Here is a 12,946-nt window from a genome sequence, read left to right as displayed (position 1 = left end):
CCAGGTGCTGGCAGGTGGGACTGGGTTGGGTTGGGATATCTGGTCGGCATGGATGAGCTGGACCGAAGGGTCTGTTTCCATCTGTACATCTCTATGACTCTAAGACGTCTGTCTTTATTTTCTGATCTTCAGTGAGATTGAGGGTGGAATATATTTTTTGATACAATTTCTTCCCAACTGTGATGGAAGTGTAATGAATTGTACATATTCCAGTTTGCTCAATAAATCATTGCATAATTCCGCCGTCGAATTCCCATTTGTTTTCTTACATCTGCAACAGGAGCTGCAGCCGTTTTCTCTTCAGCAGCTTTTTCACTGTGACCTGCTTTTCTTTTACAGTAGCAGCTCACATTTCTCTACATGAGCTTGATATTTCAGCTCCGGACACTGTCTGGCACTGCGCTTTGAGTGTCCAACCCAACAGCACGTTCAACGCAAGAACTTTTGGAAAGTGAAACTTAAGTCATCTATGTCTTTGTGGAAGAGGTCACCTGAATAAAACAAACTGACGAGGGAGCGGTTAGCCGAAAGCTAGTGCTTCCAATTAAACCTGTTGGACTATAACCTGGTGTTGTGTGATTTTTAATTTAAAACAAACTAACTCAGACATTTGGACAGGATTGAATCCAAAGGGACAGCAGCGGTTAAAGAAGGCACCTCAACTCTACCTTTTTCATCACAATAAGAGATGGGGCAATTAATATTGGCCTCACCATCAATGCCCACATCCTGTGAAATAACCAATAAAGCAATTAATAGTGACTCAAGATGCTTGTGTTTTTACCAGCTTCACACATTCATAATACGTCTGTGCTTAAGAAACATTAAAATCTACAGAAGATGGTGCTTATGTTATACCAGATGGACAGGTAAGTAGATTTGAATTAACATTCAGCTCACTACAGAACCAGCCACTGAATAGATTTAGGGTCCAACGTAATTTTATCAGAGTCTGCTGGAGGGGATATGTCTCACAGGATTCCAATACGTGACTGCACCAGACACTCAGCAACAGACAACATCTTCCGAGTAAAATCACTCTGAGCGATAAACTATGTGCATATCTGATTAAAACAAGGGACTCTACATGTCGTCTCAGTGCCTAATGTCTCTCTGCCACCCCCCAGGATGGAATGGGGCCTGATAGGCTGTTCAGCATCTCACGTGGTCTCTCCTGCCACCACCCTGGGGAGTGACTGCACAGTGAACTGTTCAGAACTAATGAATGAAATAATCAGTGCATTTGGAGAGAGCTCTATGAGGTGGCTACGAGGGATGGAGAGAGATAATCTGTGAGTCTCTTCTGTGCTCTGTGTTCCAGAGTTAACAATCTGTTTGAGCAACATCATTTATTCAAGATCATGTAAGTTTTTAACAAAAATAATCAAAGGGTCAAAATATCAGTTCATGATAGTGTGTATTTGTGTTCTGTTCATGAGCGACAGACAGTTGAAATTTACCAGCATATTTATTATATATAATATAACCTTTAACTCTCTCCTGTCCTAGCATGACTCTACATGGATCTTCCCCTCATTTCAATTATTGATTGTATTGAATTGAAATTGTGCAAATCAAATCTCTCTACCATTTATTTAAATTGTTTAATTCAAAATGACTGGATGGTTTAACTTGTATTTGTGTGAAAATTACTTTGAATTGAGAGTCAGCTGTATTTACAATGTGCCATTACAATGGTTTATGATTGCCATTTACTGGTGTTCAAAATGTGTTGGGACTAATTCTGGATTTGTAGCAGTGAATGATTTCTGGGACAGAATGCTGACTATAATGGAAGCTGTAATTATAACATAAACACACCTAAGATCTCCCCTCTTTAGGGGTTTGTTGTACGTATGATTCTAATTTTAGCTTGAAACCAGATTGCAATATTGCAAATCTACAAATGACAACTCATTTCTAACGTTCTTTGGGACACGAACTGAAAGGAAGCAGGAGGTTTAAGTGGAATTGCTATGCCTTTGTTCAATTTAGGAATACTATTTCTGAATGAGGAGGAAGTTGCTTTTGGAAAATCTTTATGCAACAGTGGCTAGGCTGAAGCTAAAAGCTTTGCCCTTTCTTCATGTCAGTCAGGAGCACAGCTGATTATAAAGGACAGCCTGCACCCTTGCAGGGTTTCACAAACCAACATAAAACATAGTGTATACCTGATTTGGTTGTAGACAGACTGAGCTAGAAGATGTAAGGATGGAATGAAATGTTCTGAGATCCAGTAGTTTAAAGAAGAGATAATCTGTCAAGTTTTATTCCCAGTCCTCCACAACCCCCTTATCAAATCCCCTTTGCTGGTTCAGAGATTGCGTATATGGGTGGCTCACCAGTAACACTCTCACTTCTGAGTCATGTTGGATCCACTCCAGAAACACAGAATCCAACGAAGACTTCGATGGGGGAGTGCTGGAGTGGAAGAAGCTCTGCATTTTGAACATGGTCTTAACTTGAGGCTCCAGCTGTCATATCAGTGAAGAAAATGTTCCCAAAGAGTTGTCCTGCACCAACAGTTATCACTGACGGAGGTTATCAGGTGATGATCACATTGCAGTTTCTTGCGATTCCATTTTGCACAAATCGATTGCTTTGTTCCCCAAAATATTGGCAACACGTTTTGAGGAGGGACGTGAAACTCTTTTGAACATTCCAAGATTAGGAAAGCCAAGATGTGGAGGTACCGGAGTTGGACTGGGATGGGCAAAGCCAGAAGTCACATGACACCAGATTATAGTCCAGCAGGTTTTTATTTCAAATCACAAGCTTTTGGAGTCTTCAGCTGACGAAGAAGCAGCGCTCTGAAAGCTTGTGATTTCAAATCAACCTGTTGGACTATAACCTGGTGTCGTGTGACTTCTGACTTTGAAGATTAGGAAAACAATTCCTCTGAGTAAATCTTCAGTGTATGCTTCATAATATCCCCAAATGGTTGTTATCTGGTTTTGTATAAACATTTCAAACAATATTTCACGGACTATGAGTGTTTTGTCCCCTCCGCGAGATAATTATTAGATGGACCCCCAGGAGCTGTTGGGCTTATTATCTGTAAAATCCTGAAATGTAGCATTGAGTCCAAAGCCAAAGGGAGGTCATGGATTTTAACAAGATGATTAGTGCAACTCAAAGGTTCAGCTCTAGGAAGCCAACAGAGCTTACAGTGTCAGGTCACATTACCAGCAGGATGTGAGCCACCATGGGGTAAGTGGGGAGGGAATCAATGGGAGTCAATGTTTCTGACCAGGAGCTGCTGGTGTACAGGGTTTCAGGCATTAATACAATTCAAGGCTTTGCATTACAGAACAAAGAAGGTTTACCAGGATGCTGCCTGGACTGGAGGGCTTGTCTTACGAAGAGAGGTTGACTAAGCTCGGGCTTGTCTCGCTGGAGAGAAGGAGGAAGAGAGGTGACCTGATTGAGATGTACAAGGTAATGAGAGGAATAGATAGAGTCAATAGCCAGAGACTTTTCCCCAGGGCAGGATTGACTGGCATGAGGGGTCATAGTTTTAAGATATTAGGAGGAAGGTATAGAAGAGACGTCAGAGGTAGGTTCTTTACACAGAGAGTTGTGAATGCATAGAATGCATTGCCAGTGGTGGTGGTGGAGGCAGAGTCATTAGGGACATTTAAGCGACTGCTGGACATGCACATGGAGAGCAGTGAGTTGAAGGGTACGTAGGTTAGGTTTTTTTTAGTTTAGGAATAATCCTCGGACAACATCGTGGGCCGAAGGGCCTGTTCTGTGCTGTACTTTTCTATGTTCTATGTTCTATGTTCCATAACAGCACTTACCAACTTCATCCAAAAACCAAAGACAGCAAGCAGATCACCAAGAATGAGGAAATCTAGGGGTGGGAGACCAATTAAAATCGGAAGTTCAAATCAAAATGATGTGCAGGACTCAGGGACCAATGGGAGTCAGACTTTAAGGTTCGGGGCCCCAATGGGAGTCCGAGTTTGAAGTTCAGGGACCCAATGGGAGACAGAGTTTGAGGTTCAGGGGCCCAATGGGAATCAGAGTTTGTGTTCCAGGGGCCCAATGGGAGACAGAGTTTGAGGTTCAGGGGACCAGTGGGAGTCAGAGGCTGAGGTTCAAGGACCCAATGGGAGTCAGAGTTTGAGGTTCAGGGGCCCAATGGGAATCAGAATCTGAAGTTGAGGGGCCCAATGGGAGTCAGAGTTTGTGTTCCAGGGGCCCAATGGGAATCAGAGTTTGTGTTCCGGGGCCCAATGGGAGTCAGAGTTTGAGGTTCAGGGGCCCAATGGGAGTCAGGGTTTGAGGTTCAGGGGATCAATGGGAGTGGGGAATATTTTATACTCACTTGTGGGACTGGTCAGCATTTATTGCCTGTCCCTAGTTGCCCTTGAGAAGGGGATTATGAGCTGAGCCTCAGAGCACCAATGGGAGTTAAAGATTAAAGAATGATAGTGAGCCATTAAGGCCCAAGAGACAAATGAGAGTGAGGATCAAGGTAATATTCCACTGATATGAGAAACAATGTGATGATTTTGCTATTTGCTGCTATGCAGACAATTTAAAATGGCTGCCGAAGTTAATTTCTCCTGCTTTATTTCAACAGTTCGATAATATTTCTGAAAACTATTTCGAAGCCCCAAACATTCATTTACTTTTAGATCTGTTACTATTCTGACAGTTGTTTCGTCACTTCTTTTCCATAATTTACAATGGATATTATATCCACTAAATCCTCCCAATTTAAGGACCTTATTTTCCCATTTTTCTTCTCCATGCATTGGGTTTTACATTCTGCTGCCAAAGCGTTTGAAGGTGGAGGTGATGGGGAAGTTAGGAAGGGGGGTAATCCTGTGGTTGCCGAGCAACCAGGAAGTATTTTACCCACAGTGGGGCGAAGGAATAACCATTCCACATGGGAAACCCAGTGGCTTTAATTGCCCAGGTTGGTTGGTTTGCTTCTTCATTCATTCACTCTGTAGCTTTTCGAGTACAGGAGCAGGGACGTGTTGTTGCAGTTATCCAGGGCCTTGGTGAGGCCACACCTAGAATATTGTGCACAGTTTTGGTCTCCTTTTCTAAGGAAGGATGCTCTTGCTCTCGAGGGAGTACAGCGAAGGTTTCCCAGGCTGATTCCGGGGATGGAGGGACTGACGTATAGGAGAGATTGACTGGGTCAGGATTGTTTTTACTCGGGTTCAGACGGGTGGGGTGGGGGCGGTGGAATCTCATAGAGACCTTTAAAATTCAAACAGGACTAGGCAGGGTAGATGCAGGGAGGGTGTTCCCCGTGGTGGGTGTGTCCAGAACCAGGGGTCACACTCTGAGGATTTGGGGTGGACCATTTAGGACAGAGATGAGGAGACATTTCTTCACCCAAAGCGTGGTGACCCTGTGGAATTCATGACCACAGGAAGTAGTTGATGTAAAACATTGAATGTATTCAAGGCTCGGAATAGTAATTGGGGAAATGGGATCAAAGGTCATGGGGAGAAAGCCAGTTTAGGCCATTGAGTAGGGCACCCAGCCATAATCATGATGAATGGAGGAGCAGGCTTCAAGGGCCGAATGGTCTCGTCCTGCTCCTATCTTCTGTGTTTCTATGTTTAACTGCCCAGGAGGCTGCTGTCAGATGGAGGCAGTCCCCTCAGGTCATCAAGAGCAACCACTGCAAAGGGTCATTCCCCTGACCTTGAGCGTCAACCCATGTCCAATTGAAATGCCGGCTCATTCTAAAAAGAGGAGGAAGAAGCCTTAAAGCAATTGCTGGGAGGTAGCTTTCAGGACCGTGTATGTGTTTATCCGAACATTTTAGCTGAAACGGGTACAGAAGCGGTCCTTTAAAATCCAGCCCATGTTCTCTTGCGGGTTGCTTCTCTTGCTATGGTTCCCCACACTCTTGGTCCTTTCTCGTTTTCATTCCTACCTGAGGTTCACTAGTGAATGCCGACATGATAGTTGGATGTAGAATGACCCAGGCTGAACCCATTCTCACTCGACCTCCAGCCATATATATTTTACCTCAGGAACTGGTGGACAGCAGACAGAAGTGGGATATCTTCCCCAACACCACCCCTCCTCCTGTAAAACAAGGGCAGTGAATCATCAGCCCTCCGTACCTTCAACTTGTTACCAAGATCAGCTAAAATAGCATAACTGCTACCCCTGAGACCATCACCTCTGCTCAGCTCAGCGCTACAAAACCATTACATTGATTTTGTTTCATTCGTATTATTTCTGAGGCCATTCAAGGCTGCATCAAATTGCCACATCACAATTGTGCCATTGATATGCTTTTTGTTGTACTCCGATAAAACATTGAGCAGTTCCGAAGGGAAAGGTAATTGAAAAAAAAGTAGATAAAATAGTATTAAAGGCAACATGGATGCAACATTGACTTAAGGGGAATAATAAGACAGTGAAAGTGCTGGGCTGAGGTAAGTTTATTGTGCACGATAGCCCCAGTTTTACAAAGACAACTCTCCTTGGTTATATTGATGACCTGGACTTAAAGGTCAGGTCGAGTGAACAAAAGAACATGACTTTAAATTCTGCAGATCGCACAAAACTTAGCAAGTCACACTGTCTGTTCTGATATAATGAGAGAGTTCCATTCAGATTGGATTCCCTACAGTGTGGAAACAGGCCCTTCGGCCCAACAAGTCCACACTGACCCTCCGGAGAGTAACCCACCCAGACCCATTCCTCTACATTTACCCCTGCCGAATCTACCTAACACTACTGACAATTTTAGCAAGGCTAATTCACCTAACCTGCACATCTTTGGATTGTGGGAGGAAGCCGGAGCACCCACATTCCCATGCGATCCCATAATATAAGAAAATCCCATAACAGCAACACCTTTTAACCAATGGAGCTGGAATGTCATTATAGCCAGTAAGGGATGTTCCTGTTCTACAAGTAATGGTCTAAATTCTTCAATCACATTATAGCTAATTTGCATTGGAGAAATACGTGTTATAGCAGAACCGACTGTAGTTACAAACTTCATGGACAGCCTATAAAGTAGACAGAGAGATCACACGTTAAATTTAACAAAGTGAATTGATGCTTTAAAGAAAAAAGAATGTGAGAGAATATATAGACACGGTACAATTTTGGACAGAGTGCAAGAGCACAAAGAGGTTATGTACACCAATCTTTGAACTCAGAAGGGCCAGCTGACAGTGCTGCTCAAAAAGCACGCCCCGTTCCCACTTCATAAACGACGGCTTTGAGTGTAAAAGCAAGGACATTTTACTGAACCTTGAAAAGTTACTACAGGCCACAGCTAAAGGCTGTATCAAATTCAGTGCGTGATACCAATCAAGGATTTAAGATCAAATCAGGTTGAAGTCAAGGACTAAAGTTGAAACTTTATTGCTGGAACAGCACAGCAGGTCAGGCAGCATCCAGGGAACAGGAGATTCGACGTTTCGGGCACAGGCCCTTCTTCAGGAATTCCTGAAGAAGGGCCTGTGCCCGAAACGTCGAATCTCCTGTTCCCTGGATGCTGCCTGACCTGCTGTGCTGTTCCAGCAATAAAGTTTCAACTTTGATCTCCAGCATCTGCAGACCTCACTTTCTCCTCAAGGACTAAAGACCAGGGAATAAGATATGAAGGCAGAAAAGGTACAGAGAACCTTTATGAGAATGGCAGGAAGTCTTGGGAGCATGATTGCTCCCTTCAGAGAGAGATTTGATCAAGTTGCTAAAGCCACAAAAAGCCCGATAGAGTAATTTAAGAGAAATTATTTCTACGGCCGTTTTCGTTGGAGTTTTGAAGAATAAGAGGTGCTGTTATTAAAAAATATAAGGTCCTGAGAGGACCTAATAGGGCAAATGCTGGGATAATATTTCCATTTGAGCGAGAGGTAGCAATTTAAAGATAAGAGGAGATGAGATGGAGATGAAAACTGTTTATTATTTCTTTCAGTGATTCATAACTTTGTGGAATTCCCCACGGAGCATTGAGTCTGGATCATTGAATTTATTCATGGCTGAGTAAGATTTCTGAGAGACAAGAGAGTCAAGGGTTATGTGGTTAGGAAGACAGGAAAATGACTAAACCAAATCGGCCATGATCTTAGGGAATGTTGGAACCAACTGGAAGGACCAAATGGGAGAAAGTGAGGACCGCAGATGCTGGAGATCAGAGTCAAGAGTGCGGTGCTGGAAAAGCACAGCAGGTCAGGCAGCATCCGAGGAGCAGGACAAACAACATTTCAGGCCCTTCATCGGGAATGATGCAGGGCGTATTCAAAGTTTGTGAGAAGATTTGTAGATCGGGCGCTCGTTGTTGTGGTTCTGTTCGCCGAGCTGGGAATTTGTGTTGCAGACGTTTCGTCCCCTGTCTAGGTGACATCCTCAGTGCTTGGTAGCCTCCTGTGAAGCGTTTCTGTGATGTTTCCTCCGGGTTTATGCCCGAAACGTTGACTCTCCTGCTTCCCCTGAAGGGCCAAATGGCCAACTGCTACTCCTAAGACCCGCATTACATTGTTCCAACGGCTGAAGGATTAGTAACTACAGGACACAGGCTTTTAATGGCATTTGGTAAAAGAAACAGAGGCAATCTGAAGAAAGAAACTTGCAGTCTAGATTGCAATGGATGGTAGTAACAGATTCAATAATTTTTAAAAGGGAATTGAATAGACACTTTGAAGGAGAAAGAATTTGTTGATCAGTGGGGAAATGGCAAGGAAGTCAAATTAATTAGATAACTCTTTGAAAAGCCCAACATGAACCGAATGAGCCAAGTGATCTCGTTCTGTGTTGTATCATTCTAGGATGCGGTACAGGTAGAAGATCCATTATCCGAAATTATCCATTATCGGAACCAGCTGTTTCTCGGAATTCAGAATTTTCTGGTTTTCAGAATGTGACAGTTTAATGGTGGAATTTTAAAAAAGTCTTACAGGAGAAGCAGGCTTCTAACTAAGAACATGCTTGGCCACGCATCCCCACTCCCCCCACCCCCCCCCACGTCACATGGGAGTGACATGCAATGAGTGGGGGTTGACTTGGGTTAACTGTTTGCTCCCCAAACAGCCTCGTTAATGAGACAAAAACCTTTGGATTTCGGAGCTTTTCGGTTTTTGGATGTTTGAATAAAGGATCTTCTGCCTGTATTTTTTTTCTTTCTTTATCCATTCATGGGATGAGGGTGTCTCTGGCTCGGGACAGCATTTACTGCTCATCCCTAATTGCCCAATGGGCAGATGAGACTCCACCGCGTTACTGAGGGTCAGAGGCACATGTAGGCCAGACCAGATAAGGATGGCAGTTTCCTTCCCTAATGGACATTAGTGACCCAGATGGGCTTTTCCGACAATGGATTCATGCTCATCACTAGATTCTTAATTCCAGGCATTTATTGAATCCAAATATCCACCGGGCAGCACGGTGGCTCAGTGGTTAGCACTGCTGCCTAATAGCACCAGGGACCTAGGTTCAATTCCAGCCTCGGGCGACTGTCTGTGTGGAGTTAGCACATTCTCCCTGTGTCTGCGTGAGTTTGCTCCGGGTGCTCTGATTTCCTCCCAGAGTCCAAAGATGTTCAGGTCTGGTGAATTGGCCATGCTAAATTGCCCACAGTGTCCAGGGGTGTGCATTAGTCAGGGGTAAATGCAGAATAACAGGGGAATGTATTTGGGCATGTTACTCCTCAGGGAGTCAGGGTGGACCTGCTGGGCCGAAGGGCCTGTTTCCACGCTGTAGGGAAGCTATGATTCACCAGCTGCCATGGCGGGATTTGAATACTCGTCCCTAGGATGTTAGCTGCGTTTCTGAATTAACAGTCCAGTGATAACAGCCCTAGGCAATCACCTCCTCGGTGTGAATCAATAAAGTCAAAAGAGACTGTGACATGAGAGCATAGAGCCTTCCTGCTTCCTGTGGTACTGAACCGTAGGAATCAGGAAGGTGGCATTCTGTGTTGAATTAGTGACTCGCTCAGACAGCTGCTACAATTGACTTCTGATTGTCTAAGCCTTGGGATTATTCATTTAGCTGGTGTAACCTCTCACCTCCTCCTCTGAAAAGTCTGCATGTATGACATTGTTCATAGAAAGCAAGGGACTTCGCTGGAAAGCACTATCAGTGCTCACTCGGATCCATTACTGAAACTCACAAACAGGTGAGAATAATTGATTTCCTTAATTCCATGACCAGAGCTTTCACTAGCGGGAGGGCACTGAAGAGAGATAAAATTACGGTGCACTGTGCACTCAAGTTTTTTTTTCAAAATAGGGAAGGTCAAATTAATTTAGCAAATATTTAAAGTTTAAGTTCCATGGCAGCCCAGGTCATGTGTCATGTATATTGTCAAAAACGTTACATCTCGTAAAATTTTGAAATGGTTGTTCAACTGAAATATTAGCTTTTTCACTGTGTATGTGTGAGGTGCAGCTGTAGACTTTGATTTGCAACTTAATTACATTCCTGGAGAAGGGCTTATGCCCGAAACATCTTCTGCTCCTTGGATGCTGCCTGACCTGCTGCGCTTTTCCAGCAACACATTTTCAGCTCTGATCTCCAGCATCTGCAGCCCTCACTTTCTCCAACTTAATTACATTCCATAGTTTGAGAACAGCGTGTTTTTATGCACTTGCTAATACAACATATCAAAGGGTAACTCTCCTCGGAAACTTAATTTCAACAAATTGCCTCTTAAAGGTTTTGCCTCAGGCAGTTCCATCTCTGGATGTTTACTTGGAGGGAATCACAGACAGGGACTTTGCATTGATCTGGCGTCTTTGACATGATCAGGGCCAGTCAAATGATTACACACCCAGTTTCTTTCATTGGAGTAGCTGGCATTACACAGGCAGAAGCAGTAGATTAAACACAGCAAGATCCCATTAACAACAATAAGACAAAATGCTTTCTGAATGAGTGCAGGAAGCTGAGGTTTATAGAGATTTATAAAATCATGAGGGGCACTGGGATGTTGGACTGGGGTGGACAAAGTTAAAAATCACACAACACCAGGTTATAGTCCAACAGGTTTATTTGGAAGCACTAGCTTTCGGAACATGTCAACAGGTGGTTGTGTGAGGGGCGTGGATAGGATAAGAAGACAAGGTCTTTTCCCCAGGGTGGGGGAATTCAAAACCAGAGGACATCGGTTTAAGGTGAGAGAGGAAAGATTTAAAAGGGACCCGAGAGGCACCATTTTCACACAGAGGGTGGCGCGTGTATGGCACGAACTGCCAGAAGCAGTGGTGGAGGGTGTGTACAGTTACAACGTTTGAAAGGCATTTGGACAATTATATGGATAGGAAAGGTCGAGAGGGGGAGGGGCCAAACACAGGCAAGTGGGACTAGTTCAGTTTTGGAAACCTGGTTGGCATGAGTTGGGCTGAGATTGCTGTATGACTATGTCTATGTGACTCTAAATACATCTCTTTGTTTTGTTTCAGTCAGTTTTGCTTTCTTTAGCCTGATGCTGACATTATCAATATCATGTTGTTATATATTTTGCTGTGTGTTAATGACAAAACCAACTGAGGAAAGAACAAAGACCTTGTCCAAGGCTTTCTTTATTTGAAAGGCAGTTGTTTTAAAATGGCCCATTTCAATTTAAAAGCAGTTTTGATAGATTGCGGTGAATTAATTGGAGGATATGGAAAAGGAACTTGCAACATTGGAAATATGAAAAAGTGCCAGATTATTCTTGAGATGCACAACGAGTTGATCAGTGTCTGGAAAATGGAAGGCAGGACATTGTTTCAGATGAGAACTCATTCCTGCCTATTTTAGTAACAAGAAGGAACATTTGGCTTTGATAGGTATTCTCACTGCACTGCAGTTTATGGTCACTGTTGAAGTACAGGCAAATGGGGATGTGGGGCGTTGGAAAAGCACAGCCAGTCAGGCAGCATCCGAGGAGCGGGAGAGTCGATGTTTCAAGCATAAGCTCTTCATCAGGAATGATGAAAAGGATGTTTGTTCCCTTTCTGCTATAATGAGGGCAATGTCACCCTCAGGTAACTTTCTCACAATTGTTTCTTTGTAAACCTGCATCCCTCTGTTTGAGGATGGAGGAGATCATAATAATTCTGCTGTCCCCACTCTCTCCTGGGCAAACCGGGAAGTCAATTTGCACAGAGCAATGTCCAGCAAAACGGGGACACATCACTGGTTACTCCGTTTGCAAGATTATTTGTTCAGGAGCGATTATTCACAAGAAAGATGCATTCATTTCGCATCTTTTTGCAGCCTCAAGGTTTCCCGAAAGCCAATATAATACTTTTGAAGAGTTGCTACTGTTATAACATAAGTATGAACACCTAGAGAACTCTCTGCTATAGTTCAAACAGTGTCATGAGAATTGGAATGAGTTGAGGTCCTGGTTTAACATCCAGTCAGAAATAGTGCCTCAACTATGTGGCAATCCCACGGAATTGAATGTCTAACTTTCTTCCATCCCGACCTCAAATTCACCTGGACAGTCTCGGACTCCTCCCTCCCCTTCCTAGACCTTTCTGTTTCTATCTCAGGCGACCGAATCAACACGGACATCTACTACAAACCTACCGACTCCCACAGCTACCTGGACTACACCTCCTCCCATCCTGCCCCCTGTAAAAACGCCATCCCATTCTCCCAATTCCTTCGTCTCCGCCGCATCTGCTCCCAGGAGGACCAGTTCAAAATACGTACAACACAGATGGCCACCCTCTTCAAGGACCGCAATTTCCCCCCCCGACGTGGTCGACGGTGCCCTCCACCGCATCTCCTCCACTTCCCGCTCCTCCGCCCTTGAGCCCCGCCCCTCCAACCGCCACCAGGACAGAACCCCACTGGTCCTCACCTACCACCCCACCAATCTCCATGTACAGCGCATCATCCGCCGTCACTTCCGCCACCTCCAAACAGACCCCAGCACCAAGAATATATTTCCCTCCCCTCCCCTATCAGCTGTCCGTAGAGACCACTCCCTCCGCGACTCCCTCGTCAG

General features: G+C 44.3%; 1 long non-coding RNA gene across 2 annotated transcripts in view; it reads left to right on the top strand.

The window, feature by feature from the left end:
- Positions 1–1,194: 1,194 nt before the first annotated feature.
- LOC122556948 overlaps positions 1,195–12,946 on the top strand; it is a 56,460-nt gene continuing 44,708 nt past the window's right edge. The window contains exon 1 of one of the 2 annotated variants that reach the window (XR_006313720.1): positions 1,195–1,363. This is a non-coding gene — a long non-coding RNA (uncharacterized LOC122556948). The remainder of the gene's footprint in view (positions 1,364–12,946) is intronic. The other variant, XR_006313719.1, reaches the window with a different exon arrangement.

This window comes from Chiloscyllium plagiosum, chromosome 14 (genome assembly GCF_004010195.1).
Source record: "Chiloscyllium plagiosum isolate BGI_BamShark_2017 chromosome 14, ASM401019v2, whole genome shotgun sequence".
Lineage (NCBI taxonomy): Eukaryota > Metazoa > Chordata > Chondrichthyes > Orectolobiformes > Hemiscylliidae > Chiloscyllium > Chiloscyllium plagiosum.
Note: the sequence above shows the minus strand (reverse complement) of the source record. Positions and strands in the feature narration are given on the sequence as shown.